Source organism: Lathyrus oleraceus, chromosome 6 (assembly GCF_024323335.1).
Source record: "Lathyrus oleraceus cultivar Zhongwan6 chromosome 6, CAAS_Psat_ZW6_1.0, whole genome shotgun sequence".
In the NCBI taxonomy this organism is placed as follows: Eukaryota; Viridiplantae; Streptophyta; class Magnoliopsida; order Fabales; family Fabaceae; genus Lathyrus; species Lathyrus oleraceus.
Window position 1 is genome coordinate 102,835,265 of NC_066584.1, and position 14,760 is coordinate 102,850,024.

A 14,760-nucleotide genomic window follows, 5' to 3' on the forward strand; every position below is an offset into this window, starting at 1 on the left:
AGCTTCAATCATTACAATTACACCTTACTAATACATCTTTACAACAATCATATATAAACATCAAATATTGCAAACAAATTGGATATTCTTTTAATAAATCTGTACCTCACACCACCCCGTTACTTAGATGCTGTCTTTACCTCTTGTACACACCCTTCGCCCAGTTCCTCCAAAATAGGTTTTAGAAAAACTAATTACAAATAAACAAAAAAATGCAAATCTGGATGGATTCGAACCACCACGTCTCAGAGATTCCAATATAACTGCTCTGAGTGCTCTACCTATTTGAGCTACAGATCTTTCATGGAAATGATGAGGTAAGAAATATCCAAGTTTTATTGTTCATTAATTAAAAGATAAATATCAGATCAGCTGTAATTCAATATTAGAAACATCACAACCCCTAAAACCAATTAAATTACTTCTCAATGCGACTCTACTAGTCAACTGAAATATTGACAAATTAATATAAAATATATAAAAAGAATTATTGAGATAAAGCTCAATGAGTTTTCAGCATCGAGGACTTCAACAAAATGACAAGTTACCGGCTGCACATCCTGCCAAAACTCCAAAACACTGCCTCACTCTAATATGTTCATATCGGGTAAAAGAATAGGGCTATGAGGAATTCCTCATTCTGGAATTTGTCATACAGGGTGAAACCAATTCATGATGGTGTGAAGAAAAGGGTGGCAAAACAAGAAATCAGATCGCTGCAGCCACATTCTGACACGAAATTCTCACTGCAGTCACTCACTATCATTCCGTCAATCTCACCTCAAAACCAGATAGGCATTATGCAGCTTCGATTAACCAGAAAATCCACCTCAACATCTACAAATGAAATTTTAGACCAATGCTAATTTGTACCTAAAATACATAGTCAAACTTTAACTGATTAGATAACATAACAAGACTCTAATGGCTAAAGATCTTTGAAAACTTACTTGTACTTTGAGAGAATAAAATCCATTTTATTATTAAATAAAAAAAGTGCCACACTTTGTAAAAATACAGAATGTTCATAAATATGTTGATGAGACAAGAATATTACTCTGTATAAAAAAACCTTCTGAAACAAATTTTAAACTTCAATAAATCTTAATTTGAAAAATTATATTACTTTGTTTTCCAGAAAAAGATCATGGGGATAACTTTTTAATGGACAAGATATTAAGATAGGTAAAAAATGAACAGAATTTGCAGTGTCAAAATATAAGTGATTTGCGTAGAACATATAGTTAAATTGTCATTGAAATAAAATAGAATAATTAAAGGCAAAGCATTGTCACTGAAAAGCAATTTTACACCATCATACAAAAGAATCTCTCACTGATGAAGGGTGTAAAAATATGCTACATTGTCAACATAAAAATGTAAAAAGTACCGTCTATGTGATGCATCTTTGGCAACCACATTCACATATGCAATAAAAAAAATAACACAGGTTCTAACAATTTGAAGAGTAAAAAGGATAATAACCTAATCATTAAGAATTAAGAATAATTGAAATGAAAAAGATAATGAGCCTAAAACAAAAGCATTCTTTGAATGCATTACAATTATAATGAGACAGTAAAATTTAAATAACAACCACCCACATCACTTGCAACACAGAAATGCAGATTAGTAATACAATAATGTATTCTGAATCCTGAATATGAAATTAATGAATAAAGTTATAATATAACTTCAAACATAGTGGTACCAATTTGAAGTTCTCAGAATAACCATTTAAGTTGAATACTCAATCAGTCTAATCCAGTCATAATTAATTAGAACTAAAAATTGAAAACATTAAATTGCATTACCAAAACATCATGAAAAACATAGGTGAGAACTTTAGTTATCTTCACCTTGAACATTGAAGAGGATGGCCCTAAACAGAAGTTTCCTGAATCAAAAGCATTTCTTCATTCCAGCAGTGTTGTTCTCACGGTGCAATTACATTCCCCAAGTTGGTACCAGTAAATTGTGATCAAACTATATAGATGCAAATGAATGTCACAGGACAATAGATGCACAGGTGCTAACAGAGGCTAACATTTGAGATAACACTGGCGTAAATCATATTAGTATGTTGACTAACCGATACATGAAACGAATTTCATATGATATGAAAGTATAACCATAAAACATCATCCCCATCAATATTCTGCATTTTAAAACCACTTGTTTCTCCCGCCACAACATTTAGGTCATATTACCATTCACGAATAACTATACTTTGATTCAACAAAATACTGTATTTCAAATTAATATTAATATTTATAATAAGAATTGAAACAGTATGACAGCTGATGAACGCTAATTCTGAATTGACAACTATGAAATTGATTTTAACAGAAATTAATTAAAATTGAGACTGAAGTTCATAATAGATTAATCTAGAATAACAAAAAATTAAGATTGATACTTACATTGATACCTAAATTAATATGAATTAAATTGTTATTTACCATTGATAATTGGTAATGGATGAATAATACCTCGATATGGAGTCGAAGAATTTCTTGGACGGTGCAATGGAGAGTAAAGCGAGTTACGGAATAATAAATAAGAATGAAAAAAATAGAGACAAACACCACACAGGGTAGAGAACCCGGGCAAAATCCCCGTGCGATCTCTCCCAAAAACCAACAAATCTTTTTTTATTTTATTTTTTGACCTGCCAAGCAAGCGCACCTGACATGGCAAAGGTCGGATGACAAGATAATTCAGAATATAATTCTCAACACACTCAGGGCATCAAGAAATATAATCCTGATACATCCTACATCCATTATATCTCTCCTGCAATGCTCTCAATCATATACATGGTTATAACATCCATGATCTGCAACTTATATGCATGATGTATCAAACTTCATACAGTGCCTACAGTTCAAGAGCTGAATCACCAGTAAATATAAGTCTGCTCCCGATATGCTTCGCGATCCGCCTCTATACCTGAAAAAAAACTCGATAACCTTGATTTACAAAAGAAACAAGGAATTCTCCGATGAAATACTCGAGAAACCAAGACAAGCGTGAAGATCGCATCTATGCACCGTGGATCTGACGAATGGAGAATCAGATCTATAATGAAAGAGAAAACAGAATCAATCAATGATGATTAACGATCAGGAAAATTTACAAGAAACGAATCAAAATACGATCCAAAAGAGACATACCTGAAAGAAACCATAATCGACGTGTAAATCTCCATCGGATATATGAGCTTCCGGTGCCGATCGACGTTAAACACTGATAGGTTAAGGAGGATACCGGAAATTGAGAGAGATCGGAGGAACGAAAAGAGAGCGAAACCCTAAAAACCGTTGAATGAAATAATGAATAGCGTTCCCAATCTTTCTTTTATAATTGATTTTTGGGGAACGAACGGCTGGGATTACTTGTGTTACGTGTTTAATTGGTGACGTGTAACGTTTTATGCGGCACGTTTAACAGTAGGGGAAGTAACGTTTATTATCTGTCACGTTCTAAACAATTTACAAGGGCATTTTAATAAATTATTAGTCATGCTGGTTTGGTGTCCCGCGCTACAAATATGGAAGGAGGTAGTGTTGGACATTGGGTCGGGTTTGGAGGGTTCGGGTCCAAAAGTGTCATCTAGTCCAAATTGCAGGTGAATTTAACTGGCCCATTTTTGCTCAATTTTTACATTGATTGGGATGGATTGGGTCAGGTCCAGTTGTGGGTGACAACAGATAGTTTTATCGGATTAATGGATTATCACATTTTAAAGTTCAAAAACAATTTCTGATTTTTTTATCTAATATAAGTTCTCGAAACTAATTCTTACAATGGAAAAACAAAACAATGAAGTTAATAACCAATAAAAACAATGGCTTATGTTAAACTCATACAATCAACGAGCAATCATATTAAACAATTATTCGGACATGAGTAAAAGTACTATTAAATTCATAATTGGCCAACATGAGTAGAAGTAATATTACAATTTAAAATAGTAATAATATTATAGCTATTATCAATGACCTTCTAACACCCGTAAAGAGATACACCATTATGCACATTGTGAATGTTCGCACCAACACCAGTAGCAAGAATAACCTACTCAAAGCAACCAAAACAAATTTATTAGCAATCAAAAACATAATGCACAAATCTATATAAACTAAGACAAACTTTGAAGAGAAGAATTCCATAAACTTAATTTAAATGTAGACTTACAGTAAGGACTTGGCTAATTGTCAAGTCTACCGGTTGTCTTCACTCAGTAAGTTATTAAACCAGTTATGAACAAGAGAATAAAAAACATTTTTTTTAATATTATGGTTACTAAGTTGTTGTTGCTAAGTGCCAAATTGTCAAGTTTGCTTTCTGCTTAAAAAAACCTCAATTTGGTAACATGTTGCTTCTAACAAACCCCAACATGAATAAAGAACAAAAAAACATTTAAAGGTCATTTACCAAGCTGTTGCTGCATAGTTTCTGATGCTGCTTATTTACCAAGTTGATCCTGGTTATATAGCTTCTTGCTGCTCATTTACCAAGCTGCTGCTGATGCACAAAATGTGATCTAAATGTCATCAAACTGTTATATTGACACAATTAGCAATACTTCATCTAACTAATGGACAAACAACCATAACATTACCATTTTTAGTTCAAAATTAATTATTATTAAATCCAACTAATAAACCACTAATGATAATTAACACAATAAACCAGTAAATAAATAAAACACATAACTAGACTTAAAGTATAGTTAAAAGCATAGCAAGAATCTGCCTAACTTAAGTTTGATGCATACCAAAATTTGGTTACCTTGAATGTCTTCGAAATCCACATGATAAAATATATATTGTTCATTTAGCCATTGAGTAGTGACAAAATATGAGTCACATATGTCTTCAAAAAACATAGTTGAACTGAAAAATTAAACAAGAAAAATATTAAGCTTTAAAAAAGATAAAGTAATAAGTAAATCAAATTAATAAAGTAAATATATCTTCATATTTTTCAAGCATAATCAAAAGGTTGTGGCTGAGACTATGAAGATCCTCTTCTTGCTGCAGAAGATATTTCGTCAAACTCTGAAATAATGAAATAAACATTTTTTAGAAAGATATAGCAATTCTGAAATAAAGATATAACATTTTTTAGAAATAATTTTACCTGGTAAATATCTTCAGAAAGCTCAAAATCTTCCACGAGGTTCAAGTCTTTAAAACAGGTATAAGATGGTTTTAACCAATTCTGGATGCAAATTAATACCTCTGTCATTTTAGATTTTAGGGAGCTCCTATAAGTTTATAAGACTATCCTTCCCATTCTGAAGGCACTTTCTAATGCAACAATAAACACTGGTGTGGCAAAAATATCTTTAGCTATTGTAGATAAAATAGGATATTATGCTGAATTATGTTTCCACCATACAATAAGGTCAAATTTATGATCCCTTTTGACACACTTACTAGAGTAAAAACCTAAAAGTATCAAACATTAAAACTGAATAAAGTCCACTAACCTTGCAACAATAGAAGCACGGAAATCACAACTTCAAGAAGATAATGATGTTTTTTGTTATGGTGTTTTTCTCTGTGAAGGTGAGTGACAAAAAGAGATGTCAGTGGATGCAGTGATTGATGAGAAGAGGGTGACAAACGGTGGTGATTCACGAGAAGACAATGAGGGATGACATTGATTCACGAGAATGTGACGAACGGTATATGCTCTGCTAGGGTTCCATTATCGTGAGAGAGAGAGAGAGGGAGAGAGAGAGAGAGAGAAAAACTAAGAAATGAGAGTGAATAAGGGGAAAATGAGGGTTGGTTGAGAGTATTACTCTTTGTGTAGGTGCAAACGATGTTGTAACACCTTTTTCCATTTGGGCGGGTTCGGGTACCCGTGGTTCAACAGTATGCACCCGACCCGTCCATATAAACCTCATTAAACCCGAATCACTCAACCAATGGACCAGTTTGATCCATTAAACCCGCACATTTCCCTTTTTTTTGGCAGGTTGGGTCAGATTTGCGGTTTTTGTCCAGTCCTAGATGGATGAAGCTGGAAGTTATGAATATTTCACCTTCCCGTTAAGAGCGCATGATTCACTTCTAAAAGAATATTCTAGAATAAGGTGGAACTAGACGTCTACCCGTATAGTATATTATTATAATTATTGATAAGTATTAGTAAAAGACTAGTGTTTATAATTATTGTTAAGTATTAGTAAAAGACTCATGCATCCGCACGGGTTCATTAATTTTAAGTGGTATATAATTTATTTACATGTACTTATAAATATAAATTGATAAAAAGATGAATTGTGTAATACACATTAATTATATCAAATGAATAGTATATTAAAATTGTCATAAATAATTAACTAATCCAAAATTCTGAAAGATAGTTGTAAAATATGAAACCTCATAAGTCCTTGATATCAACTTCTAGGGAAGTTTAATTCTAATTATTTAGAAATTTCCCAAAGGGAACATATGATAATTAATCGGATTCAGGTCGGATGCTGCTTTCACCATGAGCAACAGATGCTTGAATTTTGGAGTATAAAAGCATATTTAAATAATAGTAAACTTAGCACATTAGCTTCAGTATATAATTATCGGGCTAAACAATCCAAAATATTTATTACAACGAAAGAACTAAAAAATAACTTAGCAATTCTAGAAACAATAACATAAGGGATCGGCATGGAAGAAACCATGCGAGAGAATCTACTTCAAGTAAGGCTCAACATCATATCTCCATAGTCCGGAAGATAAGAAAACATTGAATTGATTTGGGTAGATACCAATATAAGTAATTAAGATGTGCACGTAAACAAAAGGGAACATGCCAATAGTGATTTTGCATATAGAAAACCAGATTCTATTCACCTTTTGCGGTCAACACCCAGCTGATCCCAAGCTTGTATTTTGTTTATTTTAATCCTTGGAACATATCCCATTGCCAGAATCTGCATTGCAAAAAATATAGTTAAATTATGGATGAAGAATAGTAACAGTGGTAAGAATGTGTATTTCTATAGGTTGAACCTGTGGGGTGGTATAATCCCGGTAAATTGAAGGGACTTTCACATAATCCATGTTCTTAAAGTTGCTTTCAAATAGCTCAACAGTAACCTGGAAAGACAAAAAAAAAGACTAATGTATCAATGTTTTATGAAATTATGTAATCTTCAAAGGATGGAACCCCTATTATTAAGCATCCTCCATGCAATGGAAGGAATAAAAAAAGTTTACAATTTAGAAGAAGACTTGTCAAAATAAGTTCCAAGTCCAAATCCTTTAGTAATTTATATGGGGGATGCTCAAAAAGATTAGTTGGACCTCGTAAGCCAATTGATATTATGGTATCAATCCCAACAAATAGATGTTTCCGCTCCTTGGCCTTTATGATATAACACAAGTATGTGAAAATGAGAAAGAATGTAACACTAAGCAAATAATAATAACAAAGTTCAAGCCTTTAGTTATTGAGCTCCCTATTTTTTGGACTTGCCCATGCATACACATGTTTTTGAACTCAATTTGTCCAACATTTCTTAACAGTTCAGAAGTGAAAATTTTCTTGACTGACTAAAATGATTCAATGGTGAATGCTCCTCATGTCTTATAATCATTTTTACGTTCCAACATGAAACATGTGTTATTGAGCTCTCTAGTCTTTTCATATTTTAGCAAACAAAATACACTTAAATACAACTTTCTAGCATTATTCTACTTTATAATTTATTCTTAAGACACAACACGGTAATATAAAAAATTTCATAAAAATGAGATCTAGTAGTTCGTGCAGTAAACACACGGTGAAACTAACCTCAATGATGACATTATTGACATTCCCATTTTTTCCTGAAGCTAGCGGGAATATACCCGTGTGCATCACACACTCAAAGATACAACAGAGTCTCCATCAAACTTTATTTATTCCCGAAGAAAATTGAAAACATCGATAAAATCCAAAGGAAGAGAAAAAGGGTAAGGAAGTCAGTTATGCAAGGGGAAGGTATTAGCACCCCTCACATCTATTGCACTTAATGGGAACCATTTTGATTATTCTTTGCTCAAATGGGTGTTGTTATCTAAAGATACTCGCAAAAGGATAAAGTGAAAAAAATGGAATAAATAGAGTGATGGGTGAGGGTGAGGGCCCTCAAGCCTACATATCCTTATAGTGCAATAAGGAATTCAAAGCTCCATAGTTCATAGAACTAGTGGTGGGAGATGAAAGAAGAGTGATTGAGGTATGATTTGAACCAAAGGATAATGTTGTTTGAACTCATAGGGTAGGTATATCTGAACCCAAGAGAAGACTGACATCAAGCCAAAACAAAGAGGTATTGCCTATATACGACTGCAAAGTAAGTAAGGAGATGCTTGTCTAAGCAATGAGAGGACTAATAAGACAGACAAATGGCTCTTGGTTCAGAGGACGGACACTGGTTATTTCCCCAAAAGTATGTATGAAACTCAAAGAAAAAGTGTATTTGGCTCAAAGAGAACAATATATCACATGGGTGAATGAAGGTAAAAGATAATGAATGTAGGTGATGAATGGTGAATGAAAGGGTAAAGAATAAATATGTGAAAGAATTAATAATTAATGAGCTCGTGGAGGATTTGAATCCTCGTGCCTACGTATTATCACCGTACAATGAGAAAGTCAGAGCTCCATAGTTCATGGAACTAAGACGGAAAGAACTGAAAGATTTGATTGGGTTGCCAAACGGCTAAGCAAACTGCTTGAATAGCAAGAGTGTGGCATTAACCAATGATTGGCATTTAGCCAAAGTGACAAATGAGATAGAATTGGCCTAAACACAACATGATTTACAAGGCAAAAGAGATGAAAGGGGTTTGTCTAAGCACAAGAGGTCTTATAAGACAAACAATGAATGAGAGGTGATTTGCCAACACACAAGAGGGATTACAAGGCAAATGATCTCAAAGGGTTCGCCTAAGCACGAAAGGTCTTAGAAGGAGAACAAATGAATAAGAGATGTTTTTCCAACACACGAGAGGGTTTACAAGGCAAAAGAGCTTAAGGGGTTCGCCTAAGCACGAGAGGTTTTAAAAGGAGAACAATGAATGAGAGATGATTTGCCAACACACGAGAAGACTTACAAGGCAAAAGAGCTCAAGGGGTTCGCCTAAGCACGAGAGGTCTTAAAAGGAGAATAATGAATGAGAGATTTTTTGCCAGCACACAAGAGGGTTTACGAGGTAAAAGAGCTCAAATGGGTTTGTCTAAGAACAAAAGGTCTTATAAGACAAACAATAAATAAGGGATGATTTTCCAACACACGAGAGGGTTTACAAGGAAAAAGTGCTCAAGGGGTTTGCCTAAGCACGAGAGGTTTTAAACGGAGAATAATGAATGAGAGATGATTTTCCAATACACGAGAGGGTTTACAAGGAAAAAGAGCTCAAGGGATTCGCCTAAGCACGAAAGGTTTTAAAAGGAGAACAATGAATGAGAGATGATTTACCAACACACGAGAGGGTTTATAAGACAAAATAACTCAAGGGGTTCGCCTAAGCACGAGAGGGTTTATAAGACAAAATAACTCAAGGGGTTCGCCTAAGCACGAGAGGTCTTAGAAGGAGAACAAATGAATAAGAGATGATTTGCCAACACACGAGAGGGTTTACAAGGAAAAAGAGCTCAAAGGGGTTTATCTAAGCACAAGAGGACTTATAAGACAAACAAATTAATAAGAGTTGGCCTAAACACAAGAAGACTGATAAGGCTCACAATGAATTACTAGGTTTTTCCAAAGCACAAGAGGACTAATAAGGCAAACATGAATCATAGATTGATTATGATTCAAGGATTTGATCACAAGGGAATTAATCCAAAGGATGTATGGATGTCAACGAGAGTATGATTAGTGATCCAAAGAGGAAAGTGTGATTGATGAAGTAAGGGTGTTGCATTATTGAAGTGTTGAATGATTGATGTATTTGCTTGAAAAAGACTTGTCAATTACATGATTCGAATTGCACTAAAGTCTACGAACAAAGGCGAATACTTTGAATAGTTATGGCCTACACCCCATACATAAAGGTACTCTAGACAAGAGTAGGAAAAATTCTCTCTCATCATTCTTCGTTGCTTAAGGCTCATAGCACATAACTTGAATCAAGATTGACAAGTGTTGATATAAGATTCTAATTGTTAATTCTGATAACGAAGTCTTGCTTTATGTGGGAGGAGACTTAAGAATCATTTGATTCGAATTATACTAAAGTCTATGAACGAAGGCAAATACTTTGAATAGCCAGGGCCTTCGTCCCATACGCAAAGGTAGTCTAAGGGTAGGAAAAATCTCTCTCATCATTCTTTGTTGCTTAAGGCTCATGGCACGCAACTTGAATCAAGATTGATAAGTGTTGATAATCCTTTGATGGTTGATCATGCTGATGCAATGTTTGTGAAGAAAAGACTTGACAATCATTTAATTCGAATTGTACTAAAGTCTATGAGTGAAGGCAAATACTTTGAATAGCTATGGCCTACACCCTGTATGCAAAGGTACTTTAAACAAGGGTAGGAAAAATTCCCTCTCATCATTCTTCGTTGCTTAAGGATCATGACATGCAACTTGAATCAATATTAATAAGTGTTGATAATCCTTTGTTGTGCTTGAATTGAAGTCCACTATGTCTGCAATGTGAATGCCTTATACTGACTTGAAGTCTTGAACTCTTGGTCTTGAGCTCTTTATCTCTTGAGGTCCAATATAGCTTGAACACAAGGGACTTTCCCTATCAAGTGATCAATGATCTTTTGATCACTTGAACATGCTTAGGGAATTAAGCACAGTGCAAAGGATTTAGTTGATCAAAGTAAACTTGGATCAACACAATCAGTAGGAAAGGACCAGTTGAATTATGTACAACTTAATGGATTAATAAGTCAAACTAAATCAACTGATTCTAAGCAAAACCCTAAACTATAAGAGGATGTAATGGTTAAGGTGTAATTAATAAAAGAACTCAACATCAATATTTACATGAGGAACAAATGATCAAAAGGTCAATTAAACCTAAACAAACCCTAAGCTATAGGAGCATGCATAACAAGATTCTAAACCTTAGGGGTACTAAAGTCAATTTGCACAAATTGATCAAATAGGGAATTAGTTCTAAAATCAAAATCTAGTTAAAACTTCTTAAACCTAATTATAACCTAATTAACCTAATTATTTCTAATGATCACATGATAGAGGAAATTAAAACTAACATAATAATTAATTGTTCATGCACAAAATATGAAAAAAATCAGAAACAGAAAATTAAATCAGAAATAAATTAAAATAATTAAGCTAGAAATTAAATGAATTTAATAAAAGAGGTAAAAGTGTGTATGCAATTAACAAGGGTGCGCATGAGGAAACGTTTGGGCCTTAGGCCCAAACAGAGCCCATGCTGCAAACAGCTGAAACCAAGAAACTGAGTCCAATTACAATACACAACAAAGTCCCAAAAGCTCAGTAGTGCAACTTCATCAAGTTTTCACATTCGCATCTTCTCCCTCGAGAACAATATTGAAACGAAAAAAAATGGTGAAGAAACAATGCTCCAAAATCACTTCAATCACCGAAATTTGAATCAACATTCACCATTCACATATTCTTAATCAAACTCGATTTCAACATTACCTTCCATGAATCAGCGGTTGCAACATCCAAAAATATATTTGATTCGTATTGACACGGCGAATTGAGAAGCACAATGACCTCACGGATTGTGCTACACAGATAAATGAAGAAGGAGACAAAAGAGTATTTACCTCCAAAACAGAGATTTGTTCCAGTGAACGTTAAGTTGAAGAAGATGAAGATGCGATGGAAAATCACTTGAACCAGGTAATTCTTGATCCCACCTTCCTCCCTCGATCCTCTTCTTCTTCTTCTCAGATTCTTTTACTATCGTGCATTGCTGTTTATTGATCCCACAATGAATTATTGTGAGATTGAGAGTTTGCAATGAGGTTGAGATGATGATGAATCGTGAATATCTAAGCTTTTGAGAGAGAATAGCGAATCAAGAGAATGAAAATGAAATTGCGTGTTTGAAGAGTGAAAAAATGTTTAGAATGATAAATGAATTGTGCCTCTGAATTGAAAGAGATTGAGAGTGAAGAGTGAAAACTGTTTTTTGTGATCCTCTATGAATGAGTGAAGCGTTTTGCATTTATTGAGTTTGATTTCTGTTATGATATGCAAATGAAATTTCATTGAAATTGATAAGTCAGTAGGAAATGAAATGCAAATTGTTAGAGTTAATTAACAAATTTAATTTCTGTTAGTAGGTTTTCGATTCCCCGTGGTCCATTGGTGTTGGTTTATAGTGGAATTCACATTATTATTGCAGGGTTGTATGTTATGTGCATGGATTTATGTTAAATGAATTTCTACAGGGTTAATTTCTTGGGCTCACACTTGGTATGTTGTTGAATGGATTGCAGGGAATGTTAATGTTATACGTTGATGCAGGGATTGATGTATGAAGGACTGATTTGGTAAAGGAACGTGGTTTGGTATGTTTGTGTTGGTTGAGTTTTGCAGGCTAAAATTGATGCTTTTCTGACTTTGCGGTGTGCTTAAATGGTGGAAAGTTATGAAGTAGCTACAAGGCTAAGTTTCTGTCATGAATTGTTGCTTATGCAGGTGACAATGTTAGGATGGAAGGAGTTTTATTTGTGTGGTGCAGCTGACTTGGGCATTGTTGGGTTTAGATTATAGGTTGTGTTATGGCTTTATGTTATGGGTTTATGTAAATGTATTGGAATGTTTATGGAATTGAGTTTATAGACTTTGTAACTTTGGTTGTAAGATTGTAATGAAATGAATGTTATGAATACTTTTTAGGGATGAAATTGTATGTAATGGTTTTTTGAATTGAATGTTATGGAATTTGATTTTTTATGAAACTTGAATGTGTATGGAAATGGTTTAATGTGTATTGAATGAATTGACAATTTTTGAATGATATTGAATGTTATTTGGAAAGTTAACTTGAATGAATGGTTGAATGGTATTGAATAAAATGTTGATGAATGGTTGGATTTTAATGGTTGAAACTTGAAAGCTATTTGGACTTGTTTGGATTTGAATAGAATGGGAATAAACACAAGTTTAGCTTAGGTTTATTTTAAAAAGGTTAGTAACGAACAATCAACAAATGAACAAAATGGCACAGATAATGGATCAAGACATAGACCAATGAGCATGGGCTTGAAAATGACTTAGGGAAGATGGTTGATTTTGGTCAACTATTTGACCAAAAAGTCAACTGTAGGTTAGAAACTAGGGTTTTCTTGTGTAAAATGGACTTGTGTAGATGACTTGTAATGTAGGCAAGGTTTTGAATGAATATGACCTGAAACAATGGTGTATGTTCAAATGTTAGGCAATATGAATGAGCCTTATCATATGGACTAAAATGCATAGATGAACCAATAATGCTGACCTATAATGGCTTGAATCACAGTGGATCAAAGACAAACCAAATGACCAAATGACCAAGTTACTAATTCAAGCATGAATTTAAGACCAAAGACTAATGATCTTGACAACACCATATGGATAAAAGCAACGACCATGAATCAAAACTTAAAATCTTGAAAGAACCATATGAATGGACATGTATGTTAGATGATAAGATGTATGATAAGATGGTCAAAAACCTGTTCCCAATGAGCTAGGGTTTCAGTCAATTCCATGGTCAAAAGTGAAATCAAAATGGCACACAAGACCAGTCACCCTTAATTAGGGTTTCAAACTAAGCACAAAATTCTACAGTCAATCTCCCAACATATGAGCCCACAATTAAACACATGGACCCACAATTAAGGTTTAGATGATCAAATTAATACTCAAAAGATCAACCATAAAGTCCCATAGTAGCACAGTCCAAAATTAGGATTTTGATGCACAAATGGATACCAAGATGTGGCCTCCTTGAACCCAAGTCCCAAAGATCAAGAAATTAGGGTTTTGCCCCAATGATTCCAAACTCCAATGCTCAAACAAAACCTTAATTTTTATTATCCACAAACTTTAAATCTATGATGATTATTAGGAAGTGTTAACATGATTGAATGATGCATGTGAATTAGGCATGAATGACTACAAATGAATCTCAAGTCATAGGTTAGATGAAAAGTGAAAATGGGAGGGGAATTTAAGGGTATGACACTTCCCAATCGCCCATTTATACTATATTTAGAAAATAAATCAAAGGAACCGCCAATATCAGGAACACCAAAACTATCATGGTTTCCTCTTAGATAAAAAAAACAAATACTTGTGAAGTCTACTTCTCTCTATAACATCATCCATCACATTCCTGTATTCCACCCATTCATCCTCATTTTGCTTCATCGTTAGCAAATCCTTGCTTTTACCAACTGATAAACAAATAACATCCACAAAATAACTACAATATATTTAGATTACATACCATAAGATTCAAATACTAAAATACTTATACACTATTGAATCACCAATTTAGTCCATCAAATAGTAGAACTCTATATTGTAAAAGGAAAAGTGAGGAATGATACTTGTGAGGTCACCAATTCAGTCCATCAATTTACAAGCATAATCAATTAATTTCACACAAATTGGAATAAAGTTTAATATTACAAACAGAGAGATAATGATGCAATGAGGTATCTTCCATGTCTAGGGTCAGTAACGCACATCATGTTCTTGGAATCCCACATTTCCTGTGTGGTTTCGGGCTCAAATCA

General features: G+C 33.9%; 2 long non-coding RNA genes across 2 annotated transcripts; one reads left to right on the forward strand and one right to left on the reverse strand.

Moving 5' to 3' along the window:
- Nucleotides 1-299: 299 nt before the first annotated feature.
- On the reverse strand, nucleotides 300-3,353 carry LOC127097237 (uncharacterized). Its single transcript, XR_007792959.1, has 3 exons — nucleotides 3,177-3,353; nucleotides 1,860-3,081; nucleotides 300-873 (listed from the first exon to the last, which is right to left on the reverse strand). It is a non-coding gene; the product is annotated as an uncharacterized LOC127097237 (long non-coding RNA).
- Nucleotides 3,354-11,492: 8,139 nt separating this feature from the next.
- LOC127097238 (uncharacterized) lies at nucleotides 11,493-12,936 on the forward strand. Its single transcript, XR_007792960.1, has 2 exons — nucleotides 11,493-11,869; nucleotides 12,472-12,936. It is a non-coding gene; the product is annotated as an uncharacterized LOC127097238 (long non-coding RNA).
- Nucleotides 12,937-14,760: the final 1,824 nt, after the last annotated feature.